General features: G+C 44.2%; 1 long non-coding RNA gene across 1 annotated transcript in view; it reads right to left on the bottom strand.

Annotated features, from left to right (window-relative positions):
* Positions 1–18,991: 18,991 nt before the first annotated feature.
* LOC137542394 (uncharacterized) overlaps positions 18,992–20,472 on the bottom strand; it is a 383,858-nt gene continuing 382,377 nt past the window's right edge. The window contains exon 4 of the long non-coding RNA XR_011025418.1: positions 18,992–19,124. This is a non-coding gene — a long non-coding RNA (uncharacterized lncRNA). The remainder of the gene's footprint in view (positions 19,125–20,472) is intronic.

Raw genomic sequence — 20,472 nt, 5'->3', positions numbered from 1 at the left:
GTTCCTGTGCAATATCAGATCTACTGTCACATCAGTTCATAAGTCTATGTTTGTAGAGATGTTCATACAAATCATGATCACAGCAGACAATGCTGGGGGTGGGAGAGCATGTGACCACTATGTGCTCTCTGTCTCTCTGTTTGCTTTGGCAAGCGTCTGGAAGTTGTGACTGATCTTATGACAATGACTGAAACCAGGTGAGACTATGGCTAAATACCAGAGAATTAAAGGGATATCTCCTATCAGATGAATCAGTCATATTTACAGTATCAGCATTTCAGGAATACTGTATATACTTGCATATAAGCCGACCCCCATATAAGCCGAGGTTACCACATTTCCCTCAGAAACGAGGAACAAGTGATTGACTTGCATATAAGCCTCCTCCCCAGTATAGCCCCCTCCACAGTAGCTAGATGTGCCCCAGTACAAGTCATTCCTTCTCCCCATAGCCAGATGTGCCCCAAGGATGATACAGCTGTTTCTCAAATCGCCACTAGATGGCGTCATAGATATGAGACACAGCAATTGCCACACAGGAAGAACACCTGATCACTGCACCGCTGACACGTTGCTGGCACGCTCTTCTCCACAAGTCAGGGGACACAGGTAGTCTTGAGCAGCGCACTCTGCACACCATGTTGCAGGGGATGGGGGGCACGGACACAGAAAGAAGCCAGCTGACAAGAGCAGGATCACTAGTGCAAAATCCTTAAGTTTCTCTGCCAGAAACAAAACCTGCCCCACCATCCATTCTGCCCCACTGACTCGCATATAAGCCGAGGGGGGTTACTTTTCAGCACATTTTTGTGCTACAAAATTAGGCTTATTCGCAAGTATATACAGTAAATAAAAAATAAAAGTTAAAAGCTAGTCAGCTGGTGCACCTGTACGGGCACACCAGCCATCAGAGTAGATGAGACCTGACCACCAGTAGCTTTTCAGCCCCATTGATTATTGTATTGAGTGTGCGCTCCCTTCGTTTTTTTCTTTAAGCTCTTGGTCCTCACAGTCCACTTTGAGCGGCACCTCATCTGACCTTCCAACAGCTCACTGCAACACTTACCACAGGTCCGAGGTGCCCATTACATATTGGGGGAGACCGGCTGGGGGCCGTCGAGTCCATCTGGAAATTGAATGCCGCTACCACTGTGCATTCGAACGGGCCCTTTCGAGTGAGATTTTTCAAGCATGCCAGATCAATCGTTCCCATCAATTTTGGCTGGAAATCGATCCAGATGACAATTAAGTGGTCACGTTGCAGCATCGATCTCTGTCAGATGCGATCATTAAGATTTAATCTGCAGGATATTGATGCCCAATTAGAGTAATATATGGGCACGTTAAAGAGGAACTACATTGCAAAGTTAGGAGTTAAAAAACAGAAGAGAGATCAAGAAATGATTGAAATTTGCCATGTAATTTGTTCATATTGTTTGGTCTACAATCAGCCTGCACATGAATGATCATCTTTACTACTGGCAGACGTTAAAAAAACAGCACCATCTGAAATTATTTATAACCACACCCCCTATGCGATAGGCTAAAAAGTATGTGTATATATATATATATATATATATATATATATATATATATATATATATATATATATATATACATATATACATATATATACATATATATACATATACACACACACACACATACATACATGCATACATACATACATACATACACATACATATATGTATAACCAGAGTTGCTTGGCAGTTGGAAACAGCAGTTATTTCCCACAATGCAACAAGGCTCCCGCAGTGTGAAGTCAGGACCTGGTTTATTTATTTATTCAAGTATTTATATAGCGCCGACATATTACGCAGCGCTGTACAGAGTATATATTGTCTTGTCACTAACTGTCCCTCAGAGGGGCTCACAGTCTAGTCCCTACCATAGTCATAGGTCTATGTATGTATTCGTGTTTTAGGGGAAGCCAATTAACTTATCTGCATATTTTTGGGATGTGGGAGGAAACTGGAGAGAAAACCCACACAGACACGGGGAGAACATACAAACTCCTTGCAGATGTTGATCCGGCTGGGATTCGAACCTGGACCCAGCGTTGCAAGGTGAGAGTGCTAATCACTATGCCACCATGCTGCCCAGCACTGTGGGAGGGGTTTCACCACCATATCAGCCATACAGTCCCCCCTGATGATCCGTTAGAGAAAAGGTAAAGATTTCTCATGAGAAAGGGGGCATCAGCTACTGACTGAGATGAAGTTTCAATCCTTGGTTACAGTTCCTCTTTAAGGACAACAGCATTTGTACCCACATGCCTTCATGTGACAAAAGATAATAAAAACAGGCTGAACATGGTCTGAACAAAGTGATTACAGTCAGTTGGTTTGTGACACAGATTTGTTGGTAGCCAGATGAAATTGTAAAAGGGAAAAAAAATGGTCTTTGTTTTAGGAGGCATCAGTCACACAGCAGGGCAGTGCCATGTTACCCAGCAACAGACACTGGGCCGACAGACTAGGTAGGACTGGCAGTCCTCTGCAATGACCCCTCGCATTTCGGGATACCTGGCACGGCTCACTTGTCATGATCTGTCTTTTTTTATATACTCAGGAAACCTTGACTCTGGGAGACTCGGGGCTAATGGTTTATAGTGTTCCAGCACACTTTATGGCAGTCATTTGTGACAAAAGCAGAATGACATAAGCTGCCATAAAGCAAAGCAATGCAATCACACAAATGACCATAAATCACAACGAGAACCACAAAGAGAAAAGTCCATAAAAGTCAAGACAAAAAAATGTGTGAGAATCAGCAGAATAGAGGATAGCAAGCACAGAGGACCTTTTCTGCCCCAATTACAGGGGAATCATAAGAGGCAATAGAACAAAATATAGCAGCTTACCACATTTCCAATAGAAATACAATACATTTGTTTTATTTTTAGTCCCATGTCAAATCCCTTCCCCACCTATTAGGGCCACACTGTACACGGGTGTTTTGTCCTGAACAGGAAAAAAGGGAGCAGGAAACTTACAGAAGAAAGGGTGCCGCCATAGGTGCCTATTAAAAAAGCCCTGATTTACGTCAAAGAAAAGAAATTTGGGCTCACAGCATAGGCATGCCTTGTTGCCCGCTATCGGGCACCCACATTTATGTTCTTTGCCGCAAAGCAATAAATGTTAGGCACAGGGGGGTTAAGTGTTAGGCATAGGTAGAGGGAGGTCTTAGGGTTAGGCATCTGTAGAGTGAGGTCTTATGGCCCACACTCACAGGCAACTGTTTTGGCCTGTCGCCAGCACACGTGAGCGTGTGCGCGACAGGCCGGCGACAGCTCGTCGCCAGGTCCCTCCGCATACACACGGCGGAGGGACCTGGCAACTGATGCGGCGGAAGCTGTCGCTGTTGCTCCTCCCCCCGCCGGAAGCCCAATGTTTTCCTATCTTGTTGCTGTCGCTAGTCCGCGTACTCACACGGACTAGCGACAGTTGCGGCGGAGTTGCGGCGGTGACTGTCGCCAGGCGATTGAGCGGTTCAATCGCCTGCCGCCATCAGCGACGAGCGACAGTTCGGGGTGCACGCCCGTGCAATGCCGTATACTCACGGGCGACCTGTCGCCGCAACACGCACGCACCGCGTGTTGCGGCGACAATTGTAGCCCGTGAGTATGGGCCATAAGGGTTAGGCATCTGTAGAGGGAGGTCTTAGGATTAGGCATTGGCAAAGGGAGGTCTTAGGGTTAGGCATCGGCAGAGGGATGTCTTGGGGTTAGGCATTGGTAGAGAGAGGTTTTAGAGTTAGGCATCGGTAGAGAGAGGTTTTAGGGTTAGGCATTGGTAGAGAGAGGTTTTGGGGTTAGGCATCGGTAGAGAGAGGTCTTAGGGTTGGGCATCGGTAGAGAGAGGTCTTAGGGTTAGATATAGGTAGAGAGAGGTCTTGCGGTTAGACATAGGTAGAGAGGTCTTAGGGTTAGACATAGGTAGAGAGAGGTATTAGGATTAGGCATTGGTAGAGGGAGGTCTTAGGGTTAGATATCGGTAGAGGGAGGATTCTGTGTGAGTGTGGGGTTCAGTTAAGATATAGCAAAATATCGGCAAAGATTACCGATACTTTATTATTGTAGTTAAGTAGTAGAATATCGGTAATTCTACAAGCAGCAATCCCCCATGCCATTTTTTCCAGGTGACTTTTTTACAAGTACACATATGGTCTGGCTCTCGATCATCCAATAGACAACTGCTTTTTCTTGTTTGCTTTTGTATTTGGTATAAGTAAATGGACATATGTCTTTTTTCAACCAAATTAACTATGTAAATAAAACGGTAAGAAAGGCAAGAGGAAAATGGGGGACACGTGTGAGAGCAAGTTAGACAATACACATTAAAAATTCCTGGCCCAACAGATTTAGAGACTGGACTACCAGAGATACGCCTCAACTTATGAAACTTAGGGCATTTGTTGCGAAATGTGTAAAATGTAAAATATGTACATTTACCGTATATGTACAATATTTCCAGAGTAAAATGCACAGTAAATTACTTTTTTCCTATATTGCTGTCATTCACAGATTTAAAGACTGGACTACCAGAAATACTGATCTCAACTGTAAGGTTTTATGAAACTTAGGACAACTGTAGCAAAAAATGTGTAAAATTTAAAATACACACATTAAATTAAATGTACATTGCTCCTAGAGTAAAACGCACAGTAAATTACTTTGTTCTTATGTTGCATGTCCTTCACAGGTAGTACAAATCTGACAGGTAGACTTGGAGTAGTCCATCTCTTCATTGGGGATTCTCAGTTATTTCTTTATTTACAAAACCACTTACAGAATTGCAGCTGCTCAGTCCAACTGCCAAAATAGTGTGCAAACAAGTAGGGAAGATGGCTGACATCTTTGTATAGGTGCTTTTCAGGGACTGCTTTTGTAAAAAAATAAAAGGATGCGGAGAATCCCCCCATGAAGAAGTGGACTAGTCCAAAATCTGTCAGAGAGGTCACATGGCTGATGGTGTAATGGTTAAGGGCTCTGCCTCTGACACAGGAGACCAGGGTTCGAATCTCGGCTCTGTTCAGTAAGCCAGCACTAATTCATTAGGAGACCTTTGGCAAGTCTCCCTTACACTGCTACTGCCAATAGAGTGCACCCTAGTGGCTGCTGCTCTGCTCTGGCGCTTTGAGTCCGCAAGGAGAAAAGCGCAATATAAATGTTATTTGTCTTGTCTTGTCTTGTCATTATCACTATCTGCTGTAAGTGATAGCAACACGGGAGGAAGGTAATTTATAGTGTATTGTACACTGGAAGAGATGCACATTTTATGTGTATGCATTGTAAGTTTTACAGTTTTTCACGATAGTTGTCCATTAATAAGGTCTGCCGGGAACAGGTAGCTGCCATACCGGGAGTCTCCAGGACAAAGGTGAGGATACTGAACTAACACAAGAAAACCAGGATGTCAGAGAGCTAAGCTCCAACAACAAGGAGTGGCATTATCAGATTACGAGAAGCCTGGGCTGCAAGTATTTATGAGAAGATGTCGGTGTGAAACAAAAGAGGCAGAGTCATTATTATTATGTAGTATTTATATAGCGCCAACATCTTCTGCAGCGCTGCACAGGGCTCACAATCTAGTCCCTACCATAGTCATATGTCTCTGTGTGTATCGTGTAGTCAAGTCCCTTTAGATTGCAAGCCTCTGGCAGGGTCCTCCACTCCTTAGTGTAATCTACAGGATCATGTGCTCCTGTCCTATGACAGCCTGTACTTGTATTACTGGGCCTACCTAACCAGCCCATATTGCATGATCATGTATTTTGTACAATTTGCATGTATAACTTTGTTCTACAGTATGTTGTATAACCCTGTCATCCTTGTATCATTGTATATATTTATTGTCTAGCGCTGCGTAATATGTTGGCGCTTTATAAATACAATAAATAATAATAATAATAATAAGTGTATGTATCATAGTCTAGGGTCAATTTTTAGGGGGAAGCCAAGTAACTTTTCTGTATGTTTTTGGGATGTGGGAGCAAACCAGAGTGCCCAAAGGAAACCCACACAGACTTGGGAAGAACATACAAACTTTGAGCCGATGTTGCCCTGGCAGGGATTCGAACCGTGAATCCAGTGCTGCAAGCGAGAGCACTAACCACTATGCAATTATGCTCCTTTAAAGAATAGTAAAGCATCTTTCAGCCCCAAAAGCTTGTAGGTCCCACACTGTCCTCCTCCCTGCTCAGCTGTGCGGCCTGCTACAGTAGCTGAGTCAACCGAGTCAACCGAGTCGCGCTGTACAGCGCAAGTGCTGGCCCGGCGGTGCATGTTCTTGATGACCGTGAAGATCACCTTGGTCTTAATCACTGTAAGCTTTTGATAAGAAATAATCCAAGAACTGGGATTCTATGAAATGCTACTGAGTTCTCAATATAAATAGGTCCTAGCGAACCTCAACACTCGGCACTGAAAAAGTCTCTCCCTTAATTAACGAGGTGGCTGACGCTAGTAGAGTCAGCAGTCAGAGCAGAGTCACAGCAACTAATCTGCATGCTCAGGGCCAGATTTTCCATAAGGCGCTGTGTAGGCACGTGCCTATAGGCACCTGATAATAGGAAGGTGGCTCACGACCCTCCCAGAGCGCTTCCTTCCCTATGCAGAGTCCTGGTGAGAGTGTAAATGAGAGGTTATTCACCCTGCTCTCAGCATTCCACTGATGAGTTCTCCCTTAGTCAGGGGAACCACTAGCGACTTAATACTGAGGTCCCTCTAGCTATTGAATACCTGGGGGCATCTCTAGCTACTTATTATTGAGGGTACTTCTGGCTTCCTATATATATTCCTGTAGCTACCTATGACAGGCAAGGTAAGTAAGGGAGAAGTGACAGCTGGGCCAGCCAGCACACTTGCAGTTCAGTTCAGCATGTGTTTGTAGACTCATGGAGGGCAAAATCTAAGGTGCCAGGATATATCTGTGCCTTTAGGCTCCTGTGAGGTAAATCTGGGCCTGTACATGCTCATTCTGGGCCAATGACTTATAGTACTAGAGGCGGAGCATTAGCACAAGGGAAAGAGGATGCCAGTCTCTTTATTCCTCTCACTTCTCTCCTTTAACCATAAGAAAATCAGCACAGATAAACAGCTTTGGAAGGTTTTCTCCAAATGTTTGGGGTCACCTTGGGTATTTATAAAGAAGCATAACACCAGCAGCATCCCTGCACCAAGGTAAAATAACTTAAAATGAGGTGTGAAAATGTTTTCAGCTTCTGTGTTTTTCTTATACCTCACTCCAGGCACTGCAGTGCCTACACCTACATGCTGCATGAAACTCAAACAATTATCACCTCAATCAATGAGTTTCATGGCAACATGGCAAGAATATTACAGAACTCGAGTGCTGAGAACACACATACTCCCCACAGCTATTTTATTCTTTGTTTGTTTAAAACAAACATATATATTTTATTTTATTTTTTGCTGAAGATTAAAACACACAAAAATAACTGGTACTGCTTACATAACTAAACATCCACCTCCAACTATGTACACTGACGCCTCGTCTGCCTCCGATTCAATGTAAGCAGTTTGGTTTCGGTGGGAAAGTTATTGAATTGGCCATGAAAACAAACGCTGGGGCACCTTCTGCATGTTATGTTTCAAGGCAACCGAAAAAGCCACTTGGGTTAGTAGTGAAATGTCTTCTAGAATATGCGTACCTATGAATCCCAGTGGATTTGACTTGATTACGCAAAATGTACTGAAAGGAGACAATGACATAAATCAAATAATTTATAAGGCCTTGTTCACACTATACGCATTGCCGTGCGCATTTCGGCAACGGGTATGGTGTGTGACATGCAGGAACATCAGACAGTACATAGACTGCACTGATGTTCAGACGACATGCGCTGCACAGCAGTGCAATGCGCTGTCGCACTGCTGCATGTATTTTTAAGCAAAGCACAGCGCTGACTCATTACTGGCAAAGAGATTGGGGGGGTTGCATTCAAATCGCGTTTTGCGCTTTGAAGTGTGAATCAGGCCTAAGACAGATTGCACTTAAGGACCCCCCCCCCCCCCCCCCCATGAGGAGATAGTTTGAAACCTGTCGGTTCTGTCAGATTTATACTCCCTACTGTAAGTGACAGCAACATGGGAGATAAGTCATTTATAGCTCATTTTACTCTGGAAGAAACTTACTTCTTATTTGTTTGTGTTTATATGTATTTAAGATTTTACAATTTTTACGATAGTGGTCCTTTAAAGTGAACCCGAGCTGAGGCGAAAATAAACTGATTAAACTGATTATGTAAACAATTGTATTTGTCCTCCTACTCCTAAAAATGACTTCTATATTTAAACATTTACAGATTTGAAAGTATTCAGGGAAGGTGTAGAAATCAGCATCAATCGCTTCATGTTCAAGCAAAATAAAATATTACTATATGTAAAAGAGCCAAAAGAAAGCGAGAGGAAGAAATTATTATAGATAATAGATATTTCTTGAAAAATGTAAAATTTCGAGCACAAATTAATTCATTCAGTTGGTCTGCTTTTGGTCATGTGACCACTTTTTTTGAACATCTCGTCTGATAATACTGTGTGGACTACCAACAAACAGACTGGCACCGCCTCAATCTGTACTGAACTCGGCTGCTCGTCTCATTCATCTCGCCTGTCGTTCCTCCTCTGCTGCTCCTGTCTGTCAACCTCTTCATTGGCTACCGAAAACCAAAGGATCCAGTTCAAACTCTTAACTCTAACTTACAAAGCTCTCCACAATCTCTCTCTCCTGTACATCTCCTCACTAGTTTCCAGATATCAATCCAATTGTAATCTCAGATCTGCCCATGACCTTCTTTTGTCCTCCTCTAGAATCACCTTTTCACATATACAAGATTTTGCACGTGCTTCACCCCTCCTCTGGAATTCTGTGCCACAACACATGCCTCACTCTCCAACCTCTGATATGTTTAAACCTGCACTGAAAACTCACTTTTTCTGTCAAGCATACGCTCTACGTTAGGCCACCTCCTCTTTGACCTCTGGCCAAATTGTACTCCTATTGGATAACCTAAAACACACTGCCTCTAGGTATGAATATTACCCCACCTCTTGTTCCCCCCATTCCATTAGATTGTACGCTCACAAGGGCATGTTATTTTTGTCACTGTAATTACCAATTCTGTATTTTGTACCAATTCAGTATTTCGTATATTAGCGTATATCATGGTCTGAATTATTTTGTACCCCATGTTTGTTTCTTACTTTGTACAGTCCAATGGAATATGTTGGCATTTCATAACTCGATCATACTAATACAATAATAACTGTGTTGTATTTTAAAGTGTATTTGCCAGAATTTACTCAACCAAACCTAAAGATGGCTATGGATGAAAAAAGCTCCCCAAAACACACTTAAAGGGAACTAACCACCCTTTTCTCCCTGGAATTTCTCCTGTTTTGTAATAGCTATAGGAGCTGCCATGTTCCACCCTCCCCTTCTAGCTGCCCAATATTTATCCAGAGGTAAGTTGTGAAGATAGCATCTGTGACTTCTGCAAACACTTTGAAGCAGTTCTGCTAATTACCAACCCCTATCTGTTAATGAAAGCTATTGCTTACTCTTTGCTACTGTGTGCAATAAAAAAAATTACATTAGTCCTTAGCTGCCTGAAATTTCTGCGGGGTCGGGCAGGCCCCCAAAGTAGGCTAATAAAACCTCTGCTAAACTTTTAAATGTAAAAAAAAGGTAAAATGGAAGCCATTTTAACCACTTGCCGACCAGGGGAATTTTCACTGATCGGTGCTGCGTGGGCTCTACAGCCCGCAGCACCGATCAGCAGTGCAGCAGGGCGATCAGACTACCCCCTTTTTTCCCCACTAGGGGGATGTCCTGCTGGGGGGGTCTGATCGCAGCCGGCCATTAGTGGGTAGTGGGGGTGGGGGCTCCTCAAAGCCCCCCTCCGCAGCGTTTTGTGCGCTCCCTCCCTCCCCTTACCTCCCTCTCCCTTCCTGGGCTGCGCAGGACGGATATCCGTCCTGCGCATTGTGGGATAGGCTTCAGCCTATCATATGCCGGCGATCCCCGGCCAATCAGAGGCCGGGGATCGCCGATCTGCCTTTACGGCGCTGCTGCGTAGCAGCGCCGTATCATGTAAACAGCGGGGATTTCTTCCCCGCCTGTTTACATTTTGCCGGCGAGCCGCTATCGGCGGCTCTCCGGCTGTTCGAGCGGCCGTTTCCATGGTAACCCGCAGACGACCAGTTTACGCCAATCGGCGTTAGCTGGTCGTCAAGAGGTTAAAAAACGAGACACATTGTTGGCATGCATTTTTAATGTGCTATTGAGATGTCCTGGGTGCTAAAAGCGGTTCTCGGTTCAATTTAAAATACACATACCAATACAAATCCTTTTAATCAGGGAAGTGTGTAAGGCCCATAAAGCATAGCGCCAATGTAAAAGAGCTGGCTATAATGAAAACTAAAAAAGATGTTTAAATTCAGACTGCTTTTAGAGAAGTTTTGCATTTGTGATGGGAGTTGCGTTAAACTTTCAGATGTCAGAGTCAGAGAGGAACATCTGGGAATAGGGTAAAAATAAACAGAGAAAACTTTGTGCAGCAGGTACATTTCAGGAAAAGGGCAAAGCGAGGCGGCGATCACTCACGGCCAGGCAGCTGACGGCGCCTGTCAGCACAGGTATAATGTATTGATGGCTTCTCACCACATCCCGGACCCTCTCGCCATAATCCTCCAATTAATCTAAGCTTCATTAATTGTACACATCTGAAATCATTAAAACCTGATTGAGCGCGCAGAGCGTCCGACCCGGAGAAGCTGCTGAGTGCTTAGCCAGCAAATGGCTTCAACGCTCAGGAATGTCAGTGTTTATAACTCGTGTGCAACCTAAACTGGGCTATACACTGACATCTCCCGCCATTTGTATACAACACTTCAGACATCTATCAGTTGGGGCGAGTATGATTTATCCCCTGCTATATCCTGCAGCTGACAAGCCAAAGATTACAGCTTAACCTACATGAAAGCAGAGGCGCTATGTAACCGTAGAATAAATATTTATAAGAGCCCAGGCCTGGGTAATATTAATGCTGATGGGAGCCAGTTGACTGCGTGCCGCCGCGGCCTATAGGTGCCGGAGCAATGTTTTTAAATTAGATTAGGAAAGTTTTTTTTTCCCCCCTCGTTCCGCCTGTATGTATTACGGTGACATTTTTTACAGCCGAGCGCTACATTTCTTCCAGATGAACAGCAAAAGCTGCCGTTAAAGAGAAGCTGTCATTGGGGTACAAATTGTGCAGAGCCGTATTTGACGAACAGGCCGGCGTTTGTCTAACAACAGAAGAGAGAGAGGGAAGGAGAGACTGTGAAATCCTAAACTGCGCTATGAGCAGCCGGAAACGCCGGAGGAATGAATGTGCTTTAATGCCTACATTGTGCCAGAAGTGAGAAGATGTAACGTGCTTCTACGTCTTTCATTACAGGAGAATTATTTCCAGGGTCACAGGAAAACATGACCGCGATCTCCCAACTGACCATATTTTTCAGGGGTGCTCATGATCTGCGGATTCAGAGAAGAGTGGGGCCAAGGAGGGTTAATTGTTGGCCAGACATGGCTCTTAAAGCTTCAGGTTTGGTACAGTTTTCTTTAATAAACATTCTAAATGAGGCATAAAAAGGTTTGGTTTCAGTCAGCTTTGCTTTATTCTCCTCAAGCAGGGTTGCTCGTAAACTACGCCAGCGCGAATCTACGCATCGTAGTACGCAACTACGCATCGTAGTTCGTAGGCGAAGTTTAAGAACTACACGTACGCATTTCCGCGTAGTCGTAGTCCCGTTATGCGTAGCTTCGCCCACTACGCGTAGTTGACGTATGTATTGCTTAGTCAACTACGCGTGCGGTAACTGCATTTATATGGGTCATTGCGCATGCGCAGAAATGTTATTGTCCTTTATACGCATACAATTCCGCATTGGATGTTGGAATGTATGCTTATATTAGTTTGTGTATGCGCATAGTTAGATTATTGCGGAAATTATTCCGCATAAGGGCATAAGCGGTTGCATCAACTACGCTACGCAATACGTGAAGCTTGCGTATTTTAATGCGTAGTCTACGGTATGCTAACGTAGCGAAGTGGCTGATTTCGGAGCCGTAGATTGCGAAGCGTATTTGCGTAAAAATACGCGTAGTTCCAGCGTAGCGAAGTTGGCTGACTACGACCATCCCGATCCTCAAGGTCTTTCTCGTGGGCCTCGATTTCCTCCAGTTCACCAGTGCTGGATGTTAGATCCCTAATTTCTGATCTTGCTGGCAAGTTTGTTAGCCACCACATCCAGTTCCCTGTGCAGGAGGGCTTTACATTTCTCCAGCATTAGAGAGTAGGGATGGCCCAGCCTTGGAGAACTCATGGAGAAGCACATGATCAGTTTAATCAGCTGATAGATTTGTAAGGCTCTGATTTACGGATCATGATCATGTGTTAAACCAGGAAGTCATCACAGCAAATCAAAGGCTTACAAATCTATCAGCTGATCAAACTGATCATGTGCTTCTCCATGAATTCTCCAAGGCTGGGCAGTCTCTATTAGAGAGTCCTTAGGAGTCCACTGCAGGACGCCTCCTCCTCCGGATGGACAGAGAAAAAAAGGAATGTGTTCTACCTGATGGACCACACCTTTCCTGATTCAGACCCATCAATTTAGTTAAGCTGTATCAAAAATGTGTGACGATCTCGGCCCTCGTAGGACCGGTTTGACATACCTGGTCTAGTGGGTAAGAAAGATACCTACTACACACTGAGGCCTGGGTTCAAATCCCAGCTATGGCATGTGAGCTGGCTTTTAAAAAAGTACAAATCCTTAATCATGCTACTTTTTCTATTGAATTGATGGTAATGGTACATGCTAGGCCAGCTTTAGCATGTAGTGTGGTTGATGGTCTAGTGGGTAAGACAGATACCTACTACACACTGAGGTCTGGGTTCAAATCCCAGCTATGGTATGTAAGCTGTTTTGAAAAACTGCAATTCCCTACAGGATGATATAAGAGGATGGATGGAGGAGGAGGAGGAGGAGGAGGAGGAGGAGGAGGAGGAGGAGGAGGAGGAGGAGGAGGAGGAGGAGGAGGAGGAGGAGGAGGAGGAGGAGGAGGAGGAGAAGGAAGAGGAGGAGGAGGGAGAGAGAGAATTTTTTTCGACAGAATTAGGAATACCGCGGAATTCCGCAGAACAGCTCCGTAATACCGCCGGAATGAAACGGAAGCGGAATTTCGGATCGGCGGGATGCGGAATTACCACGGAACGGGAAATTGCAATTCTGAGCATGCCTAGTGTTCAGGTTTGCGGACGTGAGGCAACTGTGGCATCAGAGTGTGGGGAGGCCGAGGACATCATGCTTGTTGGGCCGCGGCACCACCAGACCATTAAAGCAGGATTGGAGGGCGATCTGTGCCCTGAGGTTTTCGAGTTTCATCCCACAGGGGCACAAGTGCAGAGCGATGCTGTTGCGGGGTAAGAGGGGCAAAAGAGTCGCTCGGGTAGCTAAAATTCTAAGTTAAGGCAGTCGTTTATGCTGAGCGATATTAAAGAGCGGCCTTCTCCTTAGCTCGCCAGCCACGCCCCCCGCATAAAAAGGTTTGTTTACAAAAAAAAAAGTTATGCAAAATAAAGGAAATTACAAAAGAGTAAAAAAGAAGCTATGGAACTTCATTCAGCCAGTCCTATTTCAGAATGGGTTTGGCCTTTACACTGTCCTTGGTGCTTCCCTTGTATCTACTGATATGCGCAAGGGCAAAATCTTTGTTTATATAGTAAGTATGCTGTGTAGACACCATCTTGATTTGCAGAGTTGAAGATCTTTTTTTTTTTTAAAAGCAAATACTTGCTACACCAATACATAGATCCTTATGTCCTTGTAAATCCCTACTGGAAACAGGCCACCATGATAGACTATCTTTTAGCAGGGAGGCGTGCCTTTTCATTCAGGAAATGCTTTTGAAAACAAAGAAAACCCTAAAAATCCCCCATGAATAGATAAACTAGTCCAAAACCTGTCGATTCTGCTTACTTTTTTTTTCGCTGTAGTTGTCCTTTAACCACCGTACTACAAAGCCCATTCAGTTATAGTTATGTCCCTGCAGTTTGTCCATTTACCCAGCATGCATCAGATCTTTGCCATTTCCAGCTATGGCCCTGTCTTAATCCCACTTATCCTGTTTGGCATGGGGCTGGTTTCAGTTACCTGGCATGCTTGACAATAGCTGGAAAACTGTCAGTCCTTGCCACTCTTCCTTCCCCAGTTTCAGGCTCCAAATGTGCTCTGCGAGTTTCCCGTTAACACCAGGCGATAAATAATCTTCTGCAGGAGTGCAGCCAGCTGTGGAGCCCGCCATTCACTCTCACATTGCACGAGCGGGATGGATCCCTATATGAAATTACAAGACACTTTAATTGTAGATGTATCTGAGAGCCGTGCGAGTTAAGTTTCACATGAATGATGCCATTTGGTATGCATGTCACTGCAATCATCATGAAATGCCCTGATAATGAAGAAGAAAAGGGCAGCCGCTCCCCCAACGCCCTCAGGCAGGGGAAATTCAAGGAGACACTAGAGAAAGTGTCAGAAAATGTCCCTGATTTGTTTTACTGGCACTGACAAATTACAATAGGATGGAGCGAGGCTTGCGTCGGCTTGTCAAAGCCTCCGTGCGTTCTCGCGGTGAAGAGCAAAGCCGGTCTCGGCTTCTTCCTAGCATCGACTGCGGCAGCAATACGTCTCCTGTTTCGTCAGCCTAATCGTGCGTGATGTGCGGCCGCTGCGATGGCGCGGTGTGGCGTTTTCAAACGCTCTGCATCTTGAAGAATGGCAATGTGCCCCGGAGGACTGCATTAGATGTTATGGTTAATTAACTAATTTATTCAATCAAGTTTAACAGTGTTTTTACTTTAATGGGCCCATTACATTTTAATATGAACGTAACAGCCGCAGCTTCCAGCAGTCACAACAATGGCCTTGTCACTTCCCTTCTCTGTGCTTCACAAACTTCTCATAATATGGGAAGTTGTGGGGCAGATCCGTTTTATTGCCACTCTGAGGAGCGCACTGGTCACATGATCCAGACTAGCTGAAAGGCTAAATCCACACGGTGACAAGATGATACACAACAGCACTGAGAAGGCTTTTAGTTTATCTTTGCTCCGTGTGAAAGTCGTCTTAAAGGCCAAGTTCAGGCGAAAGACAAGACAAAGTATGAAACGGTCATCTGCTGTTGTCAACATTGCTGAGTGTCTTCTGCGGGTGATAAAGTTCGAAACAAGCAGAATGCAAACACTAGTAGCTGAGAGCTGCTAAGGTTTCCACAGTGGGGTCAGACTTGCTGTTGTCACTGAAAAGCATGATAGGAGCTGAGTATCTGGAGGGCCCTCCTCCTGCTAGATGGCATCATTTACAGAACATGAGAATTGTAATTATGCAATCAGATGAGTAATTGATCAGTATAGGTCTATGGCTAATAACGATTAACGACCACTTCTGCTGAGAAAACAGCATTTGTACGGAAGCCTCTGATGCCCCCGACTGCTCAGCCAGCAATGCACCTGATGGATCGCCTCGGCCAAGAGACAGGCACAAGAGCGTCATAGCATGCAAGTTGGGTTAAGTGGGGGACACTTACCCCGCCACCACGCAATGTCTCTCCCGTGCTTCTATGACCCCCCCCCCCTTTATAGATCAGAATCAGAAATCTTTATTTCGCCAAGCATGACTGAGTCATGCCCGGAATTGTTTTTGGCATAATAGATCTAGCTCAGAAAAAGAAGAAGACATAGATAGAGACATAGATAGATAGCAGCGAGCCGTGGAGGCATCAGTTAGCGTGAGTTAGCATTACATAACATTGCATACCGCTACACATTGCATTGCACTATGCCTTTTATTGCATTGCCCTATACATCCCCAAAAATCACAGTCCCCAGTGTGACACCGAGATGTCTGACAGTTAGTCTAGTGGGCTGGTTGGTGCGGTTGACTGATCCGCGATGGCACAGACCGCCCGCAGCTCGTCGGGGCTTGCATTGTTGGTAGTATGTGAAGGGAATTTAGGAGGCTGACAGCCGAGGGGAAGAAAGAGTTCCTGTGTCTCGTGGTCTTTGGGGAGATGGCCCGAAGCCTCCGACCCAATGGCAGCAGGCTGAAGTAGCGGTGGCCTGGGTGTGAGGGATCATTGGCAATCCTCAGAGCCCTGGATTTCAGTCTATTGTTGTGTAGCAGGTCAAGTTAGGGGAGGGGGCACGCAACGATCCTCTCCGCTGACCTAATCCGACCCCATCACTTTTTAGCAATGTGTCTACACAACCTTGGCCCTGAAATATTACCCGAGGGATCACCTTCTGATCTCCTTTGAGTGATATTAGTTAAATGTGTATATGTGCCTTTGGCATTAAAATATGAACCAGTAGTGAGGTGAGCTGACGCAGAAAACCTAAGGGGGTCTAATCACACTAAAGACTCTGTACTCCACTGCTGCTCCTAGCAAGTATGGTCTGCACCACTCGGAACCGTTGCTACGTAGAACAGGGCCTTACACTCTGCTATAGTCTGTTGGGGAATGCAGAAGTATCTATTTACGCATTTAACTGCCTAAATCTGCTTTTGAATATCATAATACGAAAGAAATAAATGTAGCTCCAATTTCTTACCTGACCTGCTGGTCATAGTATCCTTATCTTATTCAAAATAGGAAGCTTTCTGTTATTTGCACGCTGAGGTAAGCTTGTTACTGTAGCTAAAAAAAATCCTGCTGCCACTGCACAGTCCCTGCAGTTAGGTAAAATCACCCAGACCAAGTAATAAGAAATACTTTTTTTTTTTGTAAGAAAAAACGGAGTTTAACGTATATTTTTGGGATGCTACTTTTTGTAATTTTTTTTATTTTTGGATGTTACAACCCCCTTTATTGAAAATGTCCCATGAAACAGGCCCAGCAAAGTCACTACAGTGCAGATTTCCACCAACTAAAATGTGACGTGTCAGCTATTTAGGCACTCAAGGGCTAAAGTACAATAACTTCAACAAAGTGAACACGAAGATGAATTACGTTTGATTGGAGGTGAACCGCGTCCCACTGAATCAAAGCCCACCTGTCGTAGATTCGCTCCATGTGCACTTTACTCGGGTAATGTTGTCATCAATTTTCATTTTTTCATGTTAAATGTATTTGGCTTTTGGACAAGATAGGTCATAATTCACGCCTTTGATGAATATTCTGCTTGGTCCCGATTTACAGAATGTGCACTTAATTAATTGCACAACCTTTAATTGGACAGTCTATTTTTAATGTCAGGCCGCTCTCCCCCGTTCTCACCGCCGGGTTTCGCGTGGCGATTGTTTTCTTGTCACTTCTGAGAAAAGCTGCAATTATTAAATTCTGTAAATAATTTGTCAAAGCCCTGGCATGAAATCATTAGCGAGATGGAAATGGGACGATTAAAACAATATCTTTGGAGTAAAAAGTGAAAAATTCAATGTGATTTCAAGGGTTTATTCATTACTGTTGTGTAAAATAATCTCATTGCCGGTGGAGATTACAGAGCCACATCTTTATTCTTCTTGAATATTTTATTGATTATAAAAAGTACGTCTCTTCTAGATAAATCAGGGTGAATTTCACTTAGATGTACATCCAAGATACATTTTGTGATGCTGCGTGTGAAGGAACCATCATTTCATACATTTCCGTAGGTGACAAAGCATGCAGCGCGTTCAGGAAGCAGCCTATGGGAGATCTCAAAGCATCGCCATACCATGAGCAACCCAGGAAAACAGGACTGGATTATTTACTCTTCGTCTACTACAAGATGGTTAGTGTTGCCTTCCTCATCTGAGTCTTGGCAGTTTATGGAGTTGAGGATTGGGTGCCTGCATGAATCTCCAATCACTCAACTAATAATTGACCAATCTTTCAGCTACTCTTCCTATGTTTCGGTGTGACCCAGAGGAAGAGCTGCTGTCGTTTACCATCTAATGCCAGAGATCAATAATATTATAATAACAGATACAGAAAAGGCTGATTTCAAAACAAACTTCAAAAATTTAACTTAAAAATAAAATGTAAATAACTAACATCATTTTAGCGTGCTAAAATTTAAATCGATGAATATAAATTGATATTTTAGTGATTTATATGCAAATCTTAAAGGGAAGGTAAAGGGAAATTTTTAATAAAAATATCTACTTACCCGGGGTTTCCTCCTGGCCCTTGCAGCTGTCCTGTGCCCTCGCAGCAGCTCCGGTGGCTCCCGGTCCCCTCCAGTGCAGATGCAGACCTCGCCAGGTCGGCATCATCCTGCGCTCCAGCGTGTGGCTCACTGAGTCACACTGACGTCATCCGGGCTGTACAGACCGAATTATGTCAGTGCGACTCAGAGCCGCTCGCGCAGACGCAGTGTGCATCTTGCACTGTATCGGAACCAGGGCCACCGGCGGAGAGCTGCGGTGAGGGCACAGGACGACTGCAAGGGGCTGGAGGAAGCCCCAGGTAAGTAGATGTTTTATTTTTTTCCACAAGCTTGGATGTTTCCTTTAAAGGGCAACTAAAGTGAGAGGGATATGGAGGCTGTCATAGTTACAGTATTTCCTTACCAATACCAGTTGCCTAGTTATCCTGTTGATCCTCTGCCTCTAATACTTTTAGCCATAGACCCTGAACAAGCATACAGCAGATCAGGCGTTTCTGACATTATTGTCAGATCTGACAAGATTAGATGCATGCTTGTTTCTAGCGGGATTCAGACACTACTGTAGCTGAAAAGATCAGCAGCACTGCCAGGCAACTGGTACTGTTTAAAAGGAAATAAATATGGCGGCCACCATATAACTTTCATTTCAGTTGTCCTTTAAAGCATCTTGCCAGCCAAAATGATTGTGTCTGCCCTGAATAACACATAAACGTAAGTGCCATTTGTTTGAAAAGGCCTCAATACCTTAATCTTGGTCTTCAGCTGCTCAGTCATGTGACTTGCACTGCTGCTGGCTGATGTACCTCTTTTCCTTGGACAGAGGTGCATTGCCTTCTGGGAGAGGGGTGTGGCTGAGCCGTGAAAGGGTAGCTCACTGCCGGAGATTCCTAGAAATATAAAAGGACAAGTGGTGACTCCATCTATGTACACCAAATGGAGAGTGAATCCAGGGTACATATGATATTCATGTACAATAATTTTTTTTTACATGCATTTCATGAAAGACCATTATAAACTATTATTACTATTATAATTTATATAGTGTCAACATCTTCCAAAGCACTTTACAAAGTACATAGTCATGTCACTTAACAGTCCCTCAGAAGAGCTCACAATCTAATCCCTATCCAGTGGCGTAGCTAAGGAGCTATGGGCACAGCTGCACGTTTTACACTGGGGCCCCCCATGCACTCTATACATAACAATTAATATGGCCCACAAAACCCGTTAAGGACAATCAGTGTCAGAGGTGAAACAACCGTTTTTTAATGATTACGGTCATTCAAAGCATTTATAGAAGTGATTATTATGAGCACAGGACCAATAAAGAGCTAATACTGTAGTTGAGGTAGGGTCCTACTGGGCCCCTCTGGCCCAAGGGCCCCGATGCGGTTGCAACCTCTGCAACCCCTATTGCTACGCCACTGTCCCAATCATAGTCATTTGTCAATCATAGTCTAGGGACAGACAGACTGGGACTGGGCGAACATACAAACTCCTTGCAGATGGTGCTCTGGCTAGGATGAGTGCTATCCATTATGCCACTGTGCTGATCTATGAGTAAATTGTTTTGTAAAATAGAGTTGTTTTTTGGACAGCAAAAAAAAAAGTAAAAGTAAAACATCTGCTGCACTAATTCATAAATCCTTGTCTCCTCCTCCTTCTCAACAACTACCTACTGTCTGCATACTCTCTGCCCTTACAATTAGTTTGAAGCCACAATTCCCTGCTAGAGACTGAGAGCCTTGATGGGCTATCAGTCGGCAAGAAGGCATAACTTCAACACACAGCACAACTACTTTGCATCAAGGCTGTTTCTGGGCACAGGCCATCCAAGCAAAGGTCTAGGGTGCCCTCTAGTGTACAGCATGTGATACTGCAACCTCTGTCTTCATGAAAAAAAAAAGAACCAAGATATAGATAATTTCGCTGCGATGTGTAGTGATAAAGTTATTGGCGAATGAATGAAAGGAGCACTGAAAGTTGAAAATTTCTCTGGTCCATAAGGGGAAAAACCCCTCAGTGGTGAACTGGTTAATATGCCCCTGGACACATAAATCTAGAAGCCTTGGCCACCTAGATATTAGGATTAAGTGGCCATGTGCCTCAAAATTAAATAAATAGTCACATGCTTAGAGATAAAAGAATAAAAGTCACATGATTCCAGATAAAAAAAAAAAATTAAATATTTCCATGCCTCCAGATCAAAGAATCAAGTAGTCACGTGCCTCCAGA

The sequence above is a fragment of the Hyperolius riggenbachi genome, chromosome 12 (assembly GCF_040937935.1).
Source record: "Hyperolius riggenbachi isolate aHypRig1 chromosome 12, aHypRig1.pri, whole genome shotgun sequence".
In the NCBI taxonomy this organism is placed as follows: Eukaryota; Metazoa; Chordata; class Amphibia; order Anura; family Hyperoliidae; genus Hyperolius; species Hyperolius riggenbachi.
Note: the sequence above shows the minus strand (reverse complement) of the source record. Positions and strands in the feature narration are given on the sequence as shown.